The sequence below is a fragment of the Trachurus japonicus genome, chromosome 20 (genome assembly GCF_045865225.1).
Source record: "Trachurus japonicus isolate A0001 chromosome 20, Traja_1.0".
NCBI classification, from domain to species: Eukaryota; Metazoa; Chordata; class Actinopteri; order Carangiformes; family Carangidae; genus Trachurus; species Trachurus japonicus.
Genome location: NC_140926.1, coordinates 22,445,551 through 22,468,762, shown reverse-complemented (window position 1 = coordinate 22,468,762; position 23,212 = coordinate 22,445,551). Strand labels below are relative to the sequence as shown.

Sequence of the window (23,212 nt, the reverse complement as noted above, 5' to 3'; positions counted from 1 at the left end):
GATGATGAAAGATACTCTGACTGAAATTGAATGTCACTTTCAGAACCCTGTGAATAAAATAACAAAAAGTGTTTTTCTTTAGTTTAACCACTTTGGATTTAACACAGTCGGAGTCGGTGACTATATTTGGCATTTTCTGAGGCAGGATGGTGCTGCTGCCACTGGAGGCATCCTCTCCTTCCTCGCTCGCTGCGCTGTTATTGGAGCAGCACTTCCAGCCCATCAATCAACGCAATGCCATTTGTACAGAAGCCAAGTAGCAAAGCAAGAACACTGGCGAATATTGCGTCATGAGGTACTGGTTACTTCAGACTGGGCAAGACACAGAAGAGACCAGAACTGACTACACAGGCTTTTTTTTCCTTTTGGGTTCAAATGTATTCAGAGGTTTTGTTATCTTTTAGCTTTAGTTTGGAGAGCTGGTTTGAACCTCTTGTTGATCTAGTGTCATCTTATGTGGATCTTTGATTTAACAGCATCCAGTTGCCCTGGTTCTCCTCTCAGTTAACCTCATTTGCTTCCATCTCCACTTCCTCCTTATGAATACATTTATTCCTTTAACTAACTCTGGCTCTGGTTTTAGTTTTTCCCCAATGCAACATTTAAATATAAAGTGAAACACACAAAAACTGAATCTCAGAGGCGTTTAAGGACATGCAATTTGTTGTCCCTTAAAGGGATAGTTCACCCAAAATTCAAACTTCACTCATTATCTACTCACCCTCATGTCGACTAAGAGCTGTGAGAATTTTCAGAGACCTCCGTGCCTTCTCTGAGTTACGGGGGGGTCCGTGCAGCAGTATTTGTCCACATAATGGTTGTGAATGGATACCACTTTTCTTCGTCCAAAAAGACACACCAAAACACGTCCAAATACCTCCATACTGCTCGTCTGTAATGTCCCTCTTGTATTGAAGCCCCGACATAAAAAATTGTTCCGCCGGATTTGCACTGAATGAGCAGTGAACTGAGACACTGGGCGCTTCCGCTACAAACAAGCTTAAAATATAGACTTATTTAATTTTTTTCAGAACAATTTCTCATGTCAGGGCTTCAATACAAGAGGGACATTACAGACGAGCAGTATGGAGGTATTTGGATGTTTTTTGGTGTGTCTTTTTGGACGAAGAAAAGTGGTATCCATTCACAACCATTATATGGACTAACACTGCTGCGCGGACCCCCCCGTAACTCAGAGAAGGCACGGAGGACTCTGAAAATTCTCACAGCTCTTAGTCGACATGAGGGTGAGTAGATAATGAGTGAAATTTGAATTTTGGGTGAACTATCCCTTTAAGCTGATTTAATATATAAATATCTTCAAGATAGATTGATGTATGGTATTTTCTGTATGTTAGTTCTTTTCCCCCTGGGCACAATGAAGGGCCTATAAAAGAAAAGTGAGAGGATGCTTATCATTTAGACAGCAGTCAATCAGTCTGTCATTTGTCACTGCAGATAGGCTCCTCTGTGTTTATATGAGTGGAGGACATGACCCATGACTCCCAGCTGGATGACGATGTGTTGGAGGACACCTGCTCACTTTTCTTGCCTTCTTCCATATGATGTCACATCTCCAGGTTGCGTCCCGGTCGCATGGACTAGGCCGGGAGGCGAGTGGGAGAAATGCCAAGGTATTGATTTTGTGGCAGTTGTTGGGAGTTGTAACAGAGCTGTAAGCAGCAGATTATTGTCGCAGTACCTATTCAGCCTGCAGGTTGACATACAGTATATGGCCTCTTTAGCATTAAAATGTTTCCTGTTTTTTTCAGTTCTCATGTTTCTCAGGCTTTAAATGGCTCCTCTGAGTCTGCATCTGATAGATTTCACTCTCGCTTGCAGTGGAATGGTTACAGGAATATTCACTACACCAGCAGCGTTGCTTTGCAGGTCTTAAATTATCCAGCCTTTATTGCCTTGGTTGTTGGATTGCAAACGACCAAACTCCCTTTGCTTTACTTATACTTTTCAAAAAGGAAAGCCGATTAGGCACGGGAATTAGGGAGGTGTGATTTCAGTTTTGTGTGAAATTCAGATGTGTTTTGGATCTATTTTTTTTCTGCTGACCTTGTTTGTGGCCCAGTGTGCTTTCAACTCTTTTTATATGTGCCTCTGTTTTTGGTTTTAGCTTTTCCTCGTGATGGAAGGTTTGCATCACTCCTAGTTTGTTCTCAAACTAGATTCAGAGGAGCTGAGCTCCTGGTCTAAGCTTTCCTTCCCTCCTCTTTCAAGCAGATCCAAACCAAAACATGCTTATCTCTGAATACTGAGAAAGCTCAGACTGTGCAGATACAATAGTTACATCTGAGGGTGTCTGACAATCAAACTAATCATTAGGGCTAGACAAACAGGACACTTTATATCCCATGTAAACATGCTCTGACCTGGGTATTATTATGAACAGGATGACTCATAACTGGGACAAGAGTGGGCATATAGACATCCTTATTATTCATTTCATTCACAATGCTTGTATAAGCTCAATAAAGTGTGTCGCTCATGCACAATACAGCCTTTAATAACAGCCATTATATATTAAAAAAAAAAAATCTAATCAGAGTATATTTGGTTTCATATTGATATTACGTGAATATACAGTATAACTCAGATGTAATCAATAACATAAAAAGTGAATCACTTTATGTGAAAATCAATGTTAAAGTATGGCTTGGCTGAGTATTTGCAATAAAAAGTGACTGGCAACAGTTCTGAGCCGTCCAGACTGGAGTTTGAAACAGGTTTTTGAGGTCATGGTATATTATTGGACTGTTCAAGTGTGTCATTGGGTTAGAGTTAGGATTTAGTTGGGGAAATACTGAACATCAACCTGTATTTCTGTATATTTTCTGTTTTAACCTTTTTTTTCTGGTTGTTCATCCATCCATGTGCATCCATCCTGTTCTTGTGGAAATTATTTATAAAGAATCCCTCTTGAATTTCTTCACACTTGGTACAAAAGTTCATTTGGGTTGCTAAGTTCACTTTAAGGAAGGATTACTTAGGTTTTTGTTGTTGAAGGTCAAAGGTCAAGTTCACTGTGACATCACAAACAAGTTACTTTGCCATCTCGATACTGATAGCTCAATACCTCCTTCACATTCTTTAAATGTGGTATAACACTTAGCCTACTCAAGGATGGACTGATTTGGTGGTAAAAGGTCAAAGGTCAAGGTCACTGTGACAAAACACATTTTTGACCAAACCTACAAACATACATGTTGATTTCAATTTGGCTGGTTAACAGAGACACACAATGGTCAGTAATTCTAGTTCTGTTGGTGAAAATGAAACAAGGGCATGATCTGAATATAAACTAACTGACCAGGTCATTGCAAACATTAACACAACACTGGTGCCACTGCTTACACATCAAACATATAGAAAGCTGGGCCCTAAAGAGTCATCAGCATGCTATAGCCTCCTCTGTGTCTCTGCTAAATTGGCTCTGTACCAGCTTTTCTTCAGTGTCAAACAACAGACTATCAAAGTGGATAAACTGCCATTTTTAAGCCGCTGTATCGCTGTTTTTAACGGTTTTTAAAAAATGGATGGCAGTGAAATCACTTCTTCTCAGGGATGTTTTGAAAAGCAGTATCTCTGCTGAACTGCACAATGCATCAGAAAGAGAGACATTCTTAATGTTCAGCTGAATTTACCCACTATTGACCGAAGGGGGTATGTTCATCAAACCCCAACTGTGTCCCCAGATGCTACATTCTTTATCCCTCCACTGGTAATCAATATGAGTGCTGAAGTCTGCTGGTTTTGTGCTGCTGGGTCAGGTTTACTATTCATTGTACAGTATACTGTCTAGCAGACACACATCTCAAGTAGATGGTGCAAAAAAAAAAAAAAAAAATCTGTTTGAACAACAGGAGGAGGCAGAAACTGATGCTGCTGCCAGCCTGGATTCAGGGTTTCTGTAAGTAGCCGAGTGCAACCGTCCCGTGTTTACAGACTTTGTGAATAATGTTTAGAAAGTAAAATGATGCTACAGTCATTCAACATGCTTTTCAACGTTTTCAATATGAATTCTAGTACAGGTTTAATATTTGACAAGATGACAATAAATCTTACAGTCACCTTGACATATGAACCATTGTGATCTGTACTTAAAAGTGTTTCTAATTGCTTTTTGGTTGGGTTTTGGATTTGATTGTGTAATCTCCTGTCACTTCTTGTTTCCTGGTTACAGCATATTAATAGTTTTGTAGATGTCACAGCCTGTAAAATCACAGTAGTTACTCTTGAGTGCATTAACACAGCACATAAAATAACTCCACATAACCACTGCTTCTTCTTTTTCCTTCAGTGTAAATCCAAGACGCCTCAGACATTACAATGATAACGTATTTCTTGAATTAAAATTGACCAAAGGTTTGGGTGTTAAAGGAGTGGTATTTTGTATTTTGTAAATCTGCTCATTCACTCTCTCAGCAAGCCCTACATAAGAGGATCAACAGCACTCACATAGAGCAAGAGCCAGGATTTAATTAGCTTAGCTTATGTTAGCTTAGTGTAAAGACTGGAGGCAGGGGAAACAACTAGCCCGAATGGGTCCAAAGATCACTGACTACTGTAAAACATTGTTACTCATTTATTTTTCATTTTTATTAAATAAAATATAAACCAAATAAGTTGTAGTTTTATAAGAAATCATGAGCTGTAACACATTCTTGCGGTTCATGTTGAAACAATGACGTCCAGGCCCTCATGAAGAAAATATCATATTTACATATGTGTAAATGCTAAACAAAGAAGATACATGCAATTTCTGAGTGTTAAGTAAGGTACAAATGGTTTTAATTTGGAATTAAAGATAGGCTAATTGTTTCTATGTGATCCAGTCTCTAGGTCTAGTTAACTCTCTGCTTTGATCATGTGCAATCATAAGAAATTGCAATCGGTCCTCTCCCCTAACTCTCAACAACAATAAGTGACACACACTGGAAGAAGTCAGCAGTTGCTAGAGGCTGATCATTTCCATCAGGCTACAGCTACATTACAAAAGTAGGCAAGAGTCACGGCAAAAGGTCACGAAATCCAGAGGAAGTCATCAGTTATCTGTAACAAACTTAGCAACACAGCCTTGCAGATATATTACGGCCATTTTCTGCCATAGGACAGTGAAAACCTCATCGTCTCTAAAACCACGATAGGAGCTCATGAAATATTTATGCCGCAAACAACAGGATGTGTAATTATCATCAAACACAAGAGTACACAATGGCTGCAATCAAGCCACTTCTGTCTCTCTGTCAGTCAACCCAGGAAAAGGTTAAGTTTCCCTCCCACTCCCCTAATTTCTTCTGACCTTTTCCGAGGTTGATGTCTCAAAGCCCTGCAAAGTTTCTCCAAATTTCTCAGCACTTATTGAATCACTCAAAATACAATCACTGCGGTGGCCAGTCTATAAATAAACAATTCTCCTGACGGCGCATATGCAGTAGACAACTAACTAAATCCTGTACAAAAAAAGGGAGTCTTGAACAGATTCATCCGGATGAGATGATGGCACATGCTGACACATTACTATGACTCTGGCAAAGATCACCATCAGGAGGCAGCGAGGCCCTGGAAAAAAACATCTTGAGAATTGACATGAGGAATTTCTGCTGTCTTTAATGTGCTGATTTCCCACATGAGACAACATGATTCAGAACAGCATAACATTTGTTTTTTTTTGTGCCTCACTTCAGGGGCAGTTTTGTTGGTGAAATGAGCTCCTCTAGAAGTTACAAATGTGCTGCAGGATTGTCATTTCTGATCAGAATGGTAAAATATGCATCAGTACACATACAATGAATACTCATTTTGTCTGTTTTGAGAGGTTTGGGGCGGGCGATGCTGCACATGAGGCTACACAGTGTGAGGTCAAACATTCAAAGTTATATAACAGAGTGGAGCTTTTTGTGTCGAGCACAAACATGATTTTTCAACCGTGAGTTGAACAAAGATATGGAAGACGTGATTTCTAAAGACATTATATGTTATAACTGGAGCCTATTATATAAAATTGGATATTGTACGTAATACCTACATTCTCTCCAGGGGACGACTGAATGACTTGTGACCCTGCACTGACCATTTACTTTATTCTCTTATTATGACTGTTTACTCCTCCATCTGGAGACTCGGTATATTATATCTTGACGAGCATAGGGTTCGTACTGCGACCTTGGTTGCTATGACAACTGCCGGCTGAGTATAGGCCAGCTGGACCCTATCAGTATCTTCACAGCTATCCCAGACATTCACAGTTTTTAGGGCCGACTTCTAACACTCATGGATCTGATACTAACAAAAGAAGGAAAATTCCTTCACACTCTCCAGGAGTGAAGGGATATTTTGTTGGATTTTATGACTGAGATGAGCAAGATGTGCTGCTGCAGATGAGTGTGGATCAGCGTGTGCACCAACTATCATGAATCAGCACATGTCGATGCAGAGTTACTTCTCTAGTCTGTAAGAAATGAACAGGAGGCTCCTGAATCACACAGAGTCACACACTTTGTCCCTAGTAATGTGCTAATCAACAGCCAGGTGACTCAAAGTCAGATTGTGAAATCTTCTTTATGCGGTGCACTGTAAACATGAAAGAGGTACAAATTCAAAACAACAAAATGGGGTACACAATTTAACTAAATGTCATGGATTTATCAGTTTGTGATTTTTAATTATAGCGGCCAGATTCAGATCAGGATCAGTGCTGATAGATAAAACTTCTGGAGCATCTTCAAAAATGTGAGAACTACAGTAGATAATTTTATTGACCTGATGTGAGACTGACAAATTGATGTAATTAAACTGGGCTTATGATGAAAGAACAGTTTATAGTCATTGATTTTGCGATTTTAGATCTAATCACAGCTAAAGTTTATAGCTGTCAGACTCACTTTTCTTGAAGTGAGTGAAGTGCAAAGTTTTGTGAACTGATCATAAGCCTGTGAGTTTGTGTTGCATTATTAGCCTCTTAAACTTCTGTTCAAATGACTCACCAGCACATTTGAGTGTTACCAAGTTTTTGCAGTGCTGGAAAACAATGACGCCATCCTGGTGCAGCATGGAACATAGTAGAATTAATATTCTACTAAGAGAAGAAATTCAGTATCGACAAGGAGAGTTGGAGAAAACATAGTTCGCATCAGCTCAATGAAAAGCCTTTTTTACAGATACAAATAAATGAGTTTAAAGGAGAGTCCAGCTCAGCTTCCCCATAGAGACAAAAAGTCCTTCCACAGGATATGAATATTACAAAAACCAGACTTGCGCTGAAATCAGATATATACCCTCCAGGATTAATTTCATGTCCTTTTGGTTGTATTTTGTATACACAGTTAAATTCTTGAACTCTGTTACTTATTAATTAAATTCATTTTTATTTTTTATTTAAAGATTTCATAGTGTTACATAACTAACTACTAAATTAAAAAAGAATACATTCAAGAATAAACAAAAGACATGCTGTATGAATACTAAAATACAACATGTTCAATGTAATGTCTGTGGATGTGAGGTTCAGCTCTATACCTGGAAGGCAGGCCCAATCCCAGAAACCCCTGTGGCATATTTTTGGACTTGCTCTTGGCTATATTTCACTGCCCTGGGTAAAGGAACTGTCTAGTCAGTATCCACATAGCACTCAGAAAATGTAATGACCCTCCAGTTGATCTGAATGATTCCTTCCCAGTGCTCTCCAGCCTAACAACCCCTGCATTTAAGGGCTTTTCAGTTGATTTTCAACACCACATCTAATGAAATAAGTCATAAAAGAAAATCAGAAAAGAATCATTGTTTTCAACCTTTTCCTCCTCCTGTCCCATTTGCATTTACATATTTTCTCACTTCACCAAACTCCTGCCTCTTTGTTTGTTTTCCAGTAGCTACTGTAACATGTAGGGACTGTTTTTTCCCTGGAACTAATATGGAGTATTATGTTGTGTTCTCATCATTATCCTTTGTAAAGTTTTAATAATAATTGGACATTTTTAAATAGCAAGCAGAGATGATTAGCTTAGCATGGCACAAAGACTGGAAATGGAAACTGATAGCCCGGCTTTGTCCATAATTAACATCTGTTGACCAGCACCATTATAGCTCAGCATGTGTTTATGTATCTAACATCTAGTTTTAAAAACCCAGCTTCAACACTTTGGGTTAGCCACTGGGGGTCATTCCTATGTTCCCACAGCCTTACGTTCCCACATTTCTAACTTTTGTTGTCACTGAAAATTAGGCCCTATGTTCCCACAGCCCTTTGGTCCCACCATTGGTTGGGTTTAGGCAATGAAGAAAAGAGTTGGTTAAGTTTAGTAAAAAGGGTTAGGGTTAGGGTTCTTTAATCCAAAGAAAATCAGATGCTTAAGAAGAGAACTATGTCTCAAACAAATGTAACAGAAGCTAGTGGTCTGTAGAGATATCCAAGCCAAGCTCTTTACCCCATTTCAAGGCTTTAAGCTAAGCAAAGCTAACTTGACATAAAAGCCACAGTAAACTATATCAGACAAGGCCTTTAAACCTCTACTAGTGGCAGCTTGTCTCTGAAAAAAAAGAGCCTATACACTAGAGTACTATTTAGCTTCTTGAAGAACAAGGCTGTGTCGATTTGAAAAATGAATTGCCACAACAGTTTACTTCACCTTTAAAAGAACTCTGAACTAGAATTATTTTTGCTTTGAGTGAAAAAGAACAAATGATTGTGCTGCATCTTGTACCAATGTGTCTCATCCTCATGGCCAGCCTCTCCACTCTTTATCTAAACCTTATGCAACGGCCTTCCATCAGCTGCCAGCTCAGAGACATCTTGCAGAGCTTCTGAATTAAAATTGATTAAAAAACTCCTTCAGTTTTGTTGAGTGTGGAGCATTTGTTCTGTTCCACCGAGAGGCTGCAGCCAGAACAAATATTAGTAAGGTGACCTTCTCTGCGTCCTCCCACTCGCACACTTTACGCCAAGCGGCTGAGACACGTGTAGGCCAGAACTTACTGGACACCACCTATGGCCGCCGTAAAAGTAAAACAACTTTGGCTACACAGTAAGACTGTCTGTCTGGCTGTTAACGTGATTTCTTTTTCATTTTTCCTGATATGCATGTGGAGTTTGCATCACAGTGCAGTTGTGCCCACACTGCTTCTCATTATTACCACAGCATGAATAACAAGACAGGTTAATGCACTGGCTGTCTGATATAGTGCAGCTGTTTGGTAGCTAGTTATTGCTTGGACAACTGAATGTTTAATACCTGTGACTACTTTGCAAGAATATGCATAAAAGACCCCATGTTACACCGTGTGTTCTTTAAACAATGATCCCGGCAATTTGTGAATAGCAGCAGCATCACCTCCGACAATTCCCTCCCCATTGCCGTTGCACCTTGCTAAATCTCTAAGCCACGTTTAAACCTCTTCAACACCTCCTGTAGCACCTACACCGCTCCTCTCAGCGCCACTTGATGCTAACAGCCTCGCTTGAAGGCTGATGTTGGCGAATCTGTGTGTCAAAATCAAAGGGTAAGAAAGATGGGGTCCTGCACAAAGGAAGGACGGAAGGAAGGGAGGAAGGGAGAATCAGCTTAGATGAGTCGGCTGAAGCAAGGGGAACGGGTGAGATGGGCAGACACTGACACAGAGAGAGAGGCTATATGCAGCTGCTTGTGTGTGCATAGGAAATGGATAGAGCTGAACCGGTTGCTCCTTGTGCCCATCTGCAATAACAGCTGGTGATGCTGTGACATAAAAGACATAAACAACAGAAATAGAAAAAGGCAAGAAGTAATGCCCCAAGGCCTTTCTTCCCATTTGTCTGAGAACTAACTTTCCATAGAAAACATTTGTATCATGATCGTATAGGCTACAGAGCTTGATTAATTGCTTTAGCTCAACAACAAGCATTCCTCCATATGCTGCTGTTTAGATTCATCCCACGCTGTAGTGCTCTAATAAATTCATTGTATACAAAGCAGTTAAACAGTTTGGATTAATTTGTCATTTGCGATAAAATGATGATTATTTTTCCCTCCATGGATGGCAGCTAAAGTAAACCCCAAAATCTGGCAGGTCAATCACTTTGAACTCCTTTCATTGTTCGTCGCAGTCAGGATGATGCTACTGGATGTGAGTCTTATCTGGGGATGCGCCGCTGTCCTGGAGCACAGCTAACACGGAAGAAAGGTTCTTGCCAGTAGATAAAGAGAAAGAGACAGACAGCTAAATAATCAGCCTGCAAAGACCTGGCAGCGGGATGTAATTACCGAATGAATGGACAAAGCACCCGTCTCTCTGGAGGCTTCTGGTGGGATCTCTGTGGATGGAGAGATGGGCAGGTGGAAACTGAGAATGAGGTGGAACTAGGTGAAGAAACGGAGGGCAAAGAGAGTGCAGGAGGCCACTGAGGCATAGCTGCCAAGCGCCAACGTTACCATCCTTCCTGGGAGTCCCAGCACCCTCCTCACTTTGTTGTTTCTCTCGGGAAACTCCCATGATTTTCACGGCCCCTCGACCTTTATTATTATGACTAACTGTCAGACACACAGCCGTACGTTTTATGTTTGGCTAGACACAAGCAGGACACACAAATGACACATACAAATAATTTTGACCCATCCACAACATACAGTAGCTGCTGACTTGGTGTGAATAAAATGTTTCTGAATTCATCTAAACTTGTTTATTTAAATCCAGATCATTATTGTGTAGCCACATCATTATTACCAAGTCTACATGCTGGCACTAAGAGCATCCCTCATCACATACTGTAGCCTCATCAGCGTGCTCACAATATTGTAAACTTGCAAACTTGATAAGATACAGCAAAAAAGAAAACCCAAACATCATTTTCTGCACTAATTAACATTTTAGAAATTATGTTAAAACACTTATTCACTATATATGTATAGCTGGTAACACAAGTAACCCTATTTAGCATTTATAAGCAATATATAAAAAAATAAGAAATAAATCATTTCTAACTCAAACACCTACAATGCCCTGCATATGTTTAAAACAGAATAATTTGGTGCTATTTGAATGCTAAAGAATCTAAATACTGTATCTTATTCACATTTCCATTTCAAAGTTTGGAAAATATATTTGTTTGTTTTGTTGTTTTCCTTCCAGAAGCCAGCATGTGTTTAGTGTGTGCTCTCCCCAGCTGGTTGGGAACTCTCCTTGGTGGTTTGGTTTGTATGAGAAAGGTGAAAGAGTGTTTGGCTTTCATCTGACCCTATTCAGCTCTACAGCGCTGAACAGTGTTCTGAGATATGTGTAAAATCCATACTGACTGTCCGCTCGGCAAACGCACACCATGACCCATAATTCGTGAGAAATAATGACAGCTGAGCTTCAGCTTTTATGGTGAAATTTCTCCTATAGCTTCAGTCTGCTCAGGGCTGTTGTTCTTTCTTTTGTCCCAACCATTGCTTTGCACATTTGCATCCTATATTAGTTTCATTCTCTTTGTGAAGAATTAATTGGAAACTGAAATTGCGTTTCAAATTGTTTCAACTTGCATTGACTGACCTAATTAGTTCAGTGATTACACTCACTGGTAAAGGATCCTTGCCTAAATGATGTGACTAATTTGAATGAATATTTCAAACCCATGTCTGCAATTAATGTCATTTACATATGTAATGTGTCTGCTTGATTACTTAATTATGTTTATATTCCCTGATGTCACTGACAGGTGTATTTCTTATTGTAAAATAAGGAGAGACCCCAGCAGGTGTCTCGCTCATTCAAGACATACAACCAAAAAACGTGGCTTTACCTGCAGTACAGAGCTGTCGCATGGCTCGCATGACTTTACATCTACATACCAGTGATAAATATATTCACTGTCAGCCAATGACTTGTTAGGAGCCGACAGAAATGGATTTTCTTTGTAGTCAGTTCCCCGTCACACTGGAAAATGAAAATGCTAAAAAAAAAAAAAAAAAAGATAATAAATACAAATATAAACAATAAATAAAATATGAACAAGCCTTTCTTTTTTTTTATCTGGTCACAACAGTATTGGGCTTTTGGAAAATAGACCCTGAAAAGTGCGTGTGATATTTTGGTTCTCAAGTAATGTTGTGATACATTACTTGACCTTTAATGCACGTTTTTCAGTAATCTACTGTAGTAGGCTATTCAAACAAGAAAATATCTGCTTTAGTTCCTATGCCTCTTTCAATACACTCACTTCGTTTTGCAAGATGTTTTGTTTGAAATATTTTGTATTTTAAAGTAGATTTGCGGGTGAGGTGAACAAAGTAGTGGGGGCAACATGCCCCAAAAAGAATAGTTCATCATCACACTCATGTGGAGAGTTAGATGACAATAATGATATCTATCTGTCAGGCTAAACAGGGCCACTTAGATTTGCTTAGCTTTGCTTGGTATAAAGTCCACAAAACCAAAAATTGTTGTTTTCATACTTCACATTTGCCTTAGAGGTGCTAGTGAGTGAAATGTATCACCTGTGAACAGAGACAGGTTAGCTGTTTCCAATTTACAGTCTTTATGCCAAGATAAGCTAATTAGTATAACTCATTCAAAAATATGAGTGCAGTCTCAAAAATGCTGAGCTGATTTTTGAAAACATATTCCCACAGCTGCTCCGGGCTCGGGTTTAAAATGAGGCAATGAGTCTGATTCATTCATCAGGTTGCATTCATGGAAACAGAAGTTTTCACACTATGCTATACGTTACATTACTAATAAAGTTAGCATTTAATCAACTTGAAACCAAACTAAACAGGGGAATATGGGGGGGTGAATTCATTTGTTCATTCTCTTGTTGTTGGTTGTTGTTTTTGGCCATGATTCCAGACCTGGGGGAATGTATCTGCCCATTTTAGAAGTCACCTAATGGGACAACTAATGGGATACGAGCAAATGACAAAAAAAAAAAATACAATAAAAAACAACAAAATTATAGATCCAATTACATTCTTCTTCAAATGTGAATTACTGGATTGGGTCTTACTTCTTTATGAATCTAACTTTAATAAAAATAATAATAACTTTTTTTTTTTAACTGTGTACTCTCAACTATGCTTCAAAATTACAGCACCACCAAAATGTCGCCAAAATGAGTAATAAACAAAAAACTGTAAAACACAAATTACCATTATGAGGCTGGGGAGTTAATAACTAAGCAAAATCAATCCTCCAATATTACAACACCAGGATATTACAAGACGTCAGGTGCTTCATAATAAATTGAAGATAAATATATACAGTATTATGTTTCGTTTTTACATATATTTTTAGATTCTCAATAAACAAGGTGAAAAGCTGCATCTTTCCCCAGTGATGAGCGTTGGGTTTGTGAGTGATGTTTATTAGAGAAAGTGGATGGAAACAGAAATAAAAGCCGTGATAGCCCTTGGGATCTGCGAGAACACAAAGCAATGAGCTCCTTGATTTCCTCTGATGTCAAAACCTGGAGAAAAAAATCAATATGAAGAATGAAGCCTTATTTACACACGCCACCTGATAGACTGTGGCTTGCTGTGCGATGTCAACAAGCTATTAATGTTTCAGGAGAAGATGCTTTTTGAGGCTAAGTGGGGAATTAAACGATGGAAATTCTATTTTTACCCATAAGCACAGGCAACATTTTAGCGAGACAGATGTTTTTGTGTGTTTTTTGTTTTTTCTTAAACTCTGATTTAGCTCAGAGGACTTCTGTAGCCCATAATCAGACAGACATTTGCCATTCTTAATCTCAGTCCAGCAAACCAGTTCAGACACAAATACACAGTCAGGATTATCCCATATGTCCTGGGCCTCACTGTACTGTATGTCACATAAGGATAAATCAGGAGCTGAGATTGTGATGATGTGATAAAAAAAGAAGAAAATGACAAACATCTGCATAGTTTCTACCCATTTCTGCAACACAAAACATCTACAAAGGCCTAAAATATCCTAATAACTGCCCAAATGAAAAGCCCCAAGCCTGGCCATATGCTGTAGTCAGTTAAGGATACCCTGTCAGGCTCAATCAAAGTTTGAATGTGGAGGGGAATACATTTCTGCCATCACCAACAGTCCCTCGCTACCCCTGAGTGAACCGTTTGTTGAGAGAAACATAAAAGGTTTGCTCGGTGGACATGTTTCTGCCCTCGGGGGTACACAAACTCAATAGCTAGCTAGCTAGCTAGCCGTCTCTACTTGAGTGCACCTGCGCTTTCCTAGTGGCAGACACTGAAAATTGAGGTCATGAACCTCGTGAGTATGTGAGTCAAGATGCCTCTGTGTTGAAATCTCTCTCTTTTGCTCGGTCTCCGGTAACTTCTCCTTCTATCTGATCAATCCATTCAGATTATTTCTTCATGTGAAGATACATATATACTGTATACATACATACATATTTAACACTGACTATTCAAATGAGAGATTGTGTAGATGCAGTTGCTTTTACACGTCTCAGTGATCTTGACTCCCTTTGTGCACGTCTCCTTTTTTGCACAGTAAACACCACTATGCCGGCTGACATGATGTGACTCTATTTAAGTTTTAAACCTCTGACTGCCGTCTTGAACTGCCTTGTGAACGTGGACAGACAATGAGACAATGCGCCCGAGGGCACGAACATATAAAAGGCCCCCCACTGCTGCTACATAGCACCCAGATTGAAAGAGATGAGAAGCAACAAATGATGCACGCTGAACAAGAAACAAAAGTTTCATCTCTTTGTAGTCGCCCTGTTGTCTCTTTGTAGTTGTTTGATTGACTTTCCGCCAACAAAGATGCACGCTCACTTCAAACGAAAGGCTGTGGCCCATGGGCCCTCTGACCTCTTGGGGTATAGGCCTGTTCAGCAATCCTTCCACGCCTCGCGAGAAGCATCTTTATGCAAATGTATTCAAAACAATAGCTGTGGTGTCTATAAACTTGCAAATATGGCTGTCGCTGTATACGGCAGGTACAGCGAGCGTATCTCACGTCTGCTGAGACTGTGTCGCTGCAACCAAACGGGTCACGAGCAGGTGAGAGACAGCTGAGGACAGCAGGACGACGGCGAGAACAGCTGATCCCTGCAGAACCGGCTTGGAGCTGACCCAGATGAGGACGCTCCGCTGTAATCGGGTTCCCTGAGGTAATCTAGGCAGGACATTATCTGCTTCGCTGCTTCTCTGCAGCATCTGGAGGGCTTCGCCACCTGCTCTGGAAGGCCTCACGCCGCTCCTCTGCCTCTTTTTATTTCTGGATTTGGTTTGTAACTTTCCTGCCCAGGACTGAGCGAACATCACGCAGCCACTTAGACGCATTAGATATGTGTCTGGGAAGCATGGATCAGGTCGTAGTCTATCTCACCAATAAATACGCCACATGGAGAGTCCCATGCACTAATTGCCACAAGGAATTACCCAGCAGCAAACACAAATGATCTCCCCAATTAGATGTTTTCCATGCATGCTGTTCCTACACTTATTATCTTCATGCCTGGTCATTTCTAAATTGCCAGTAGTGCTCGCTTTTGCATCTTAATGTTAAATTAATTAAACGTGCCTTATAGGTTGCCTTTGGCAACTAAGAGTGTTAAGAGAGTCTTTCTCTTTGGTTTCAAGTATAATCTGAATTTTAAACTCTACAAATTGACCTATAAGACCTACCTTATGTTATCTTGTATCTTTGGTGTTAATTACCTTTCTAATAATGCCTTTAGGTTTCAATGGTGCCCTTTGAAGATGCTTTGCCACAATTGTTTGCTCTGCTACAGGGCCTATATCTGATGCTTTTTTTCATTATTTCACTGAGGTGAATACAATTTCTCACCCTGCTGGTAGTGAAAAAGTTGCACTCTTTTCTGAATAGTTGATCATTTTGCCTTCTCTGATGGCTTCATTCAGGTTCTGCTTTTTGCTGAATGCTTTTTCTGAAGTCACTGCTATTGAAAAAGCGTGATTGCATGCAATTGCTATTTCCTGGAGACCTTTAAGGCATTTTCATATGTTAATCTGATGCAACCAGGTATCAGGCAACTATGGTAATGTTTTCTTATCTGTAGGATTAAAATAAAATGCACAGACACGTCAGAAGTGACAGAAAATCTTGCTGGTGAATCTGCCTTTGAAGGTCAAACACTGTAAAAGTGTGATTTGTCTTCGTTTTATTCTCCTGTTCTGTCTCTAACAATTTCTTATGCATGTATGTATGTGCTCAGTTTGTGTATGTGTATGTATTATATTCATAATGTTTTATGGAAAACATTGTTGCATTCCGCTGAAACATTTCAGCCACATTTCCATAATTTTATATATATGTATACCAGAGTGGAGACTTTCCATTATTTTCAGACAAGACAGACACGAGCAGAAAACTAAAGTCATCTTTAGCGCGGTCATCTTCCTGCCTCAGGGTTAAACTAATGATGGCGCTCTGCGAGCAGATGGAAAAAACATGGATTAATATGCCAAAAAGTTAAGTGTGATGAAACAAGCTTGTGTCCCCACAATGAGACTCACCATTTTCTAAAATTACAGTTTAATAACAGGAGCTGTGAGGGGGGGGAGGGCAGGTGGGGGGGTCGGTGGATGTGGGGAGACTGCCGCTGCTTCTTCATTGTGTGAATTTTGATTTATTCCTGTCTAGAAAAACAACACATGGGTGTATCGGGAGGAGCAGCAAAGATGAATCCATATGTAATCTACCGAAAAAAAAACTAATTTTGAATGTTTTGATCTTGCGCGATGCAGCTGCTGGATGTAATTTGATGAACAGTGCGATTAGAAAATTGGACTGAATATGTTAAGTCGACCTGAACAAGACGTAGCCTGGAAGCTATCAGGTTGGCTGGATCGATATCTGCAGGCTGAGCTGTAGTGAAGTAGTGAAGCAACACAAACTCCACTACTTTCTTCTTTTTAGTAAACAGCTCCAGAAGATCATGGTAACGTGACATGTGGAGCAACTGAGATCCATCTCTCCCTGTCTCTCTCTGTCTCTCTGTGGACCTGGGCCACTTGTTATCACACAGCTTGGACCTTATTTCTTTCTAAAAATAGAAGAAGTAATTCCTCTGAGAGTTTGTTTGCTCCTGATAAGGAAAAGAAAATGGAAGTGATTGCAGCTTAATTGGCCGTTTTTTGGAATGCAGTGACACTGCTGTGAGTCCCTCCTTTACACAATCACACGAATACACACTTCACCCTCAGCCTGTCTTGTTTTCTATATTTATTCAAAGGTCAACTAAACAATATTAATTTACTCCACGGTGCCTTCATTAGCATATTGTCAAGTTACAAAGAATTCACACCGAAAATTAATGAAATACAACTAAAGCGAAACTGAATACAAAACTCTAAAAATACATTGGAGGTCTCAGCGTGTCAGCACTGAAGGCTCATTTAAGTGATGCACTATAACTCAAATGGTTCCCATAATAGACACTGGAAAGTCATTCAGCCTGACCCCGTTCTTCAGATATGGGTTTAATTGCCCAGAATATGAAGTGCGAGATCCCTTCACTTATCAAATTAACAGCTCAGAAAAGGACAGTAAAGTGCTTAACGCTTGTTTTACATGGAATGAGACGTGCCAAAAGGTAAGCTGTTTATCTGTTAGAGAGGGGGAGGAAGAGGTGGTGGCGGTGGTGGTGGTGGTGGTGGGGGGGCAGTAGGGAGGAGGAGGACACCTCAATGAGGGAGTGGAACAGGATGTAAATGCCACTTTTACAGGTCAATTCGATGTGATGCGCAAGGAGTGTCAGACTGGAAACATCCAGATGAAACAAGCTCTGAGTTTGATTTTTTTTTCCTGTGCACTTGGAGAAAATAAGCTTTGACACACGCACGCACGCACATACACACACACAGACACACACATATTATTGATTTTAATTGGGTGTATTGAAGCATTTTTCTTTTGTTGAAGAATCTTTCCATTATGTTCTAACTAAAAATCCCTCACCCTTGAATTATAGTTATACATGAGTGATGGAATGAATGAATAAATCTGTGGTTTTGAATTGAACAATTGAAGACACATGCTGCAGTGTATGGATGAGACCTTCACTGTCTGAAAAAAGAATGACTTTTTTTTGTGAATATGTCAGCAAACTTTAGATTGACTTTGCAGCTACCACGTCTTCAGTTGATATCAGGTGATGAAAAAGCATTTTACACCGAAACCTTCATCTTAGTGTCTACATTTACGGAATAAAAGACCCTATGAACCCCTTAAAACTCCATCACTTCTCCCATTGCTTCTTATATAACTTAGAGCTTCTTTCACACTCCAACAGTTTGACTACGGTCTGAAATTTCTCAGGAGCGCAGATAATCTGCAAAAACATTCATTCTGATTGAGCTTTATAAACTACATCTACGCTGAGAGTGAATCTTAACAAGCCAGATGAAGGAGAAGCTTATTAAAGATAAAACAGAAAGCACATCTGGGCTTCTTGCATGTGTCCATGTAACTTACTGCGTTTAAAGTATCTGGCATTGAGTACAACATCCCAGCATAATTACAGGCAACGTGTGTATGAAAGATGCAGTACACAACATATTAATTATGTTTCCATTTGTCCGACTCGGTCATGCCGAAACCTAAAATACTGTCTCAGTGGAGTGGATGCAAATTCTAATAAAAGCACCAACTTAGTGCAAACACAGTGACATACATGTCCTGTATGCATTCAGACAAGCATGCATGCCGATGCATACGTCCGACATATAAACACATGCTTAGTGCATGCATATACAACTGGTGATTCCTGTGATGTTTTATTCATGGTAGCAGAGGTATAGCCACACATGAGCTATCATATTTCTCCATAAGTGTCCTGTGTGGCTCTGGCTTGGCCCAGATAACAGGGAAAAAAAAAAAAAAATCTGCCTGGAGGGGAGACACAACACCGCAGGACGTAATAGAAGCTATCATAATGCTCTGCAGGAGAGGGGTCCAGGAGCTAACACTGTGGCAGAAACACCTCCTCTCCAAGAGGGGCGTGAAGCCACGTCGCCGTGTTGTGTGGCTGCGCTTTGAGGTTTCCAGGAAAAAAGAAAAAAAAAGATTTGATTAACGTCTTTTTTGTAATTGAATTGATTTTAGAGCTTGTGCCGAAATGTTACCAACAGACGACTATTTACACAGCTAAAAAAAACTATTGTTACAGCCCGGGTTTGATTGAATTAGGCAAATGTTTGTCCTTCTGTCTGCAGAGCTGAACAGGAGAGAGGCAGCAGTTGGAATTCTCATACAGAGACTCTGAGCTGCTGTGGTCTGAAGCTAAAAACAAAGGCCTGGAAAAAGTGGCAACTTGGTTTACAATTTAATCAAATTATTGGATTGACTCTCAATAAGTTACACACCAGTGCTTGAACCTTTTTAACCTGTTTCTATGGGACTATTGACACAACTAAACACTGACCGTTAAAGGCAGTAAGAGACGCCTTCCTGATTGAACTCCACACATTGTTTCTAAATGGTCGTATAACTTAAAAAGCATTCAAGCCTCCCCTGTGGCTCTTCACTGACATCCGCTTTATGACCTGCATAGATTTAACAGGAGACAGGGGAATCAATACATGATAACAGCTTTCCAATACATGATTTAATGTATTACCGCAATTACGCTAATCAGTTTGCCTTCTATTAAAACTGTAAGTTTGCCTACCTACTTCTGCCTTCAATATTTATCAATATTCCATTTCACCACATTAAACCGCACTGACTCTGATCTTCCATGGCAGCCTGTTTAATGGCACTGGAGGCTTAACAGTCTATACTCAGACTTAATGGGCCAGTCTTGTATATTTTATAGTCCTACAGTACGACTCTGACAAAAGCTGTGTTCTGTTAAACTCAACACATATGGATAAAATGAAGCAAACTGACAGGATCTGATGCACAAACTCAACTCTTTCCCTTCAATGGGAATATGAGAGTATACCGAACTGAGTCATGGAACAGTCCTGAATGAGTCAAATAAGGTTTGTGAATCTCTGATGAGTTGTGGGCTTGAAGACGAATATAGAGAAGATTCATTGGCAGACAAGTGGCTCAAAAACTACTAACATAAAATGCACAGAGCAGCATATAGGCTACAAAACACAGTAAACAGTATAACAGGATGCAAACCACACTCTTTTCTAAGGCTGCATGTTATCTATTAGTTTGCATATCCTGCAGCACACCAATAATCTGAAGTTAAACCTGCCTCTTGAAGGATTAATGCACCCTAAGCCCCTGTTTTGAGCCCTGTCATTAGCTCTATTCATTTTCTGCAAAATCAGATTTGACAAATCCAAGAGTATTTATGAATCCAGGCCCACGAAAGCCGATTTCAGCAACGAGGAGGGCACTTAAGTTTGGGAAGGGGGAAGATGCTTTGCCCCAGCACTGTAGAGCAAACTGTGGTCCATCCTAATTATTATGATTTGCCCAATTTGTAGTATAAAGAAGCGCTAACTGCAGCAGAGCAAATAGTTATCCCTGCCCATCCACGTGAATGTATGGAAGGAGTTTTGGATACTTTATCTGTGGGAGATCATTAGAGTACATCCATTCCCAGGGACCTGAATGAAGCTACTTACATTTAGTCCTCAGTTGCAGAGGTGTGAAGACTGTTGAACTCACCACAAAGGAAACATTGTGGTCAAACGACCTGCGTGTGATTTCCAACCTTTGTTCTTCAATTGTTGATCACGTTACTTGTGTTTTTTTTTTTGTTTTTTTTTTGAAGCATTACGCACAGATTGATCACATCAGGTATCAGGTAACCTTCAGATAACATTGATACAGATTGGCTTCTCTAATGAGCACCTTACAAAATAACACGTCAGCCACAGGTGCATAATTCTGTCACCTTAGTCTTTATTGTAAACACAGAAACTCATATTATATTATGTACCTGCAAGAGGGAAAATGTCTGTTCATCCTCGGTGATACAGAAAACAAAAACGCATTGAACTCCCCCAAGAATCAAAACTCCCCTCGTCCACCCAGCATCATCTAGTCAAAAAACAAAAAACAAAAACGATCACATCCAAAAAATACTTGACACTGCCACCAGCAAAAGTATAATGAAATCGAAAAAAGAGAGAAACACAAAAACAACAAACCTGTGAGCTCTGCTGCAAGAAAAGTATCACGTTAAAACGTCACGGCTTTTCTTTTTTAAAAATGACTCCTTTTTCTCTCTCACAAAGAAAAGAGGAACAAAGTAAAATCAAGGTTTCGACCGGTGAGATTCACCGCGACATCAAAATCACAAAAGTCGAAGGCAACAAACAACACTGCAAAATGCAAACCAAAGCATAGCAACAGCAAAAGTCGACAGAAACAAAAAATAAAAAATAAAGATGTTTCAAAACCACCAATAAATGTTTGAAAAATCTCAATACTGACAAAAGCTGCTTGGTTTCGACCCTCGAAACAAAACTGCAAGCAAGTATAAAGGCTTTCTCAAGACCGATAACGCACCCGTCACCCTCTTGGCACTCTCCATCAGAATAACTGCATGCTAAAAACTTGAAGCCTGGATGTGAAAAACGCTCAAAACCACCATGTCAATGCTCAATTCAAACACCAGCAAAAGGAGGAAAAATAAAAAAAGGGGGGCAATTAAAAAGACAAAAAATGCTTACAAAAAAAGCCATTGAAAATGTACTCACCGAGCGGGAGTAAAATGTTGCAATAAAAATGTGATATGGCTCAAAATACAGTATGGCGGTGCAAGCCGAAATGCTGTGCCTTTTCTCTAGATCTCTGCCTCCAGTTCTGTCATGTGACTGATTCAGCCTCGACTTCCAGCAATAAGAGACCAGTGTTGAACAGCTGACGCTGAATGCTCTCCTAACGGCTTGGCTCTCTCCAAAAGTAAAAAGAGGTAGTCCTTATCATCCCACAGTTATGACTGAGCTGGTTGTGTGTTTTTCTTTGGCTTTTTTTTTTTCTGTTTTAAAGATGCAGAGCTCACTCGGTGTCAGCGTCACGCCGGGATCCAGACGTGCTTTCATTTCATTCAGGGGAAGCATCGGGCTTTTATACACTGCATGTGTCTGTTCTCTGGAGGAATCAAGGGGCAGGAGGGTGATTACAGAGGGGTTGGTCAACGGGTAGCACATGGATGAAGACACACACGCGCACACACACACACAAGAAACGGCATCATCTTCGTAGCAGTGCGAAGTGTGGCACATTCAGGGCAAAACAAACAGCAGTATCAGACCATTAAGATCACGCCGGCGCTGTCCGCGGTGCTGAAATCTCGAACCAGCAATAGAAACAACGCAACCCAGCCCAGCTCTGTCCACGGTGCTGAAACACAACGCCAGGACAAGCAAAGAGACACACGGTGGATAAGCGCTGTCCGTGGTGCTGAAACTTATAACAATCAATAATACCTAGCTGTGTCCCAGTTACACGTTATATATTACTGATATATGTCAGATTTTGATCTGAATCACTAGAAAAGGTGTCAGCATGCTTAAATAAAATGTATTTTAATGGACTGATAAATATTCCCTGTACACAGCTGAGGAAATTGAAATAAATTCCGCAAGGTGGTGGTTTATGTGCATTGTCAGCACATACTTTATTGTTTTGTGTTTATAAAAGAGTGAAGTGTGTTACAAAGACACAAAAGAGTGAAATTTGTTACAAACAATACAAAACAACAGTATTCAGTATAGACTATTAAACATCTGGCAGCTCAGCCTGAGGTGCTGAAACAAGTGTCATGCAGAACACGGAAGGCGGGCGCTGTCCATGGTGCTGAAACTATAGGAGAAAACAGCAGCTATGTGGAAACCAACACAGTAGTATGGATAGTGTGAACATCACAAAGCTTTGTCCATGTTACTGGAACTGTGGGTGTAAAGCAGAACAATATTATTTGATTGCATTGAAAATTGTTCACTTATCCACTATCTACTACTCTCTACAACACTACTGTATGTGTAGAGGACAACACAATCTGTCAGGTAGCGACAAAATAAAGTAAAATAAAATAAAAATTGTATGAGCACACAATGGTGTGAACAGAATATTGACTGGTGACTGATTTGTTTGCACAGCTAGAGTCTATGTAATAGTCAGCTTTGTCCATGGGGCTAAAATGTGGAAGTGCACAACATCGGCGACAACAAACAATGAAGTTAGTATCAGAGCTAGGCCCAAACAACAGCATCAAACTGCAACTCAGCACTGTGCCTGAGCTCCTCTTGTGTAGACACAGTGTTCAGATCCGTCCATGGACCTCAAAGCCAAA

At 40.0% G+C, this 23,212-nt stretch overlaps 1 protein-coding gene across 4 annotated transcripts in view; it reads right to left on the bottom strand.

Moving 5' to 3' along the window:
• ralylb (RALY RNA binding protein like b) overlaps positions 1 to 21,894 on the bottom strand; it is a 104,337-nt gene extending 82,443 nt beyond the window's left edge. Inside the window, exon 1 of one of the 4 annotated variants that reach the window (XM_085763059.1) lies at positions 20,852 to 21,894. The gene's annotated coding sequence lies outside the window, so the exon portion shown is untranslated. The remainder of the gene's footprint in view (positions 1 to 20,851) is intronic. The other 3 variants (XM_085763058.1, XM_085763056.1, XM_085763057.1) reach the window with 3 other exon arrangements.
• Positions 21,895 to 23,212: the final 1,318 nt, after the last annotated feature.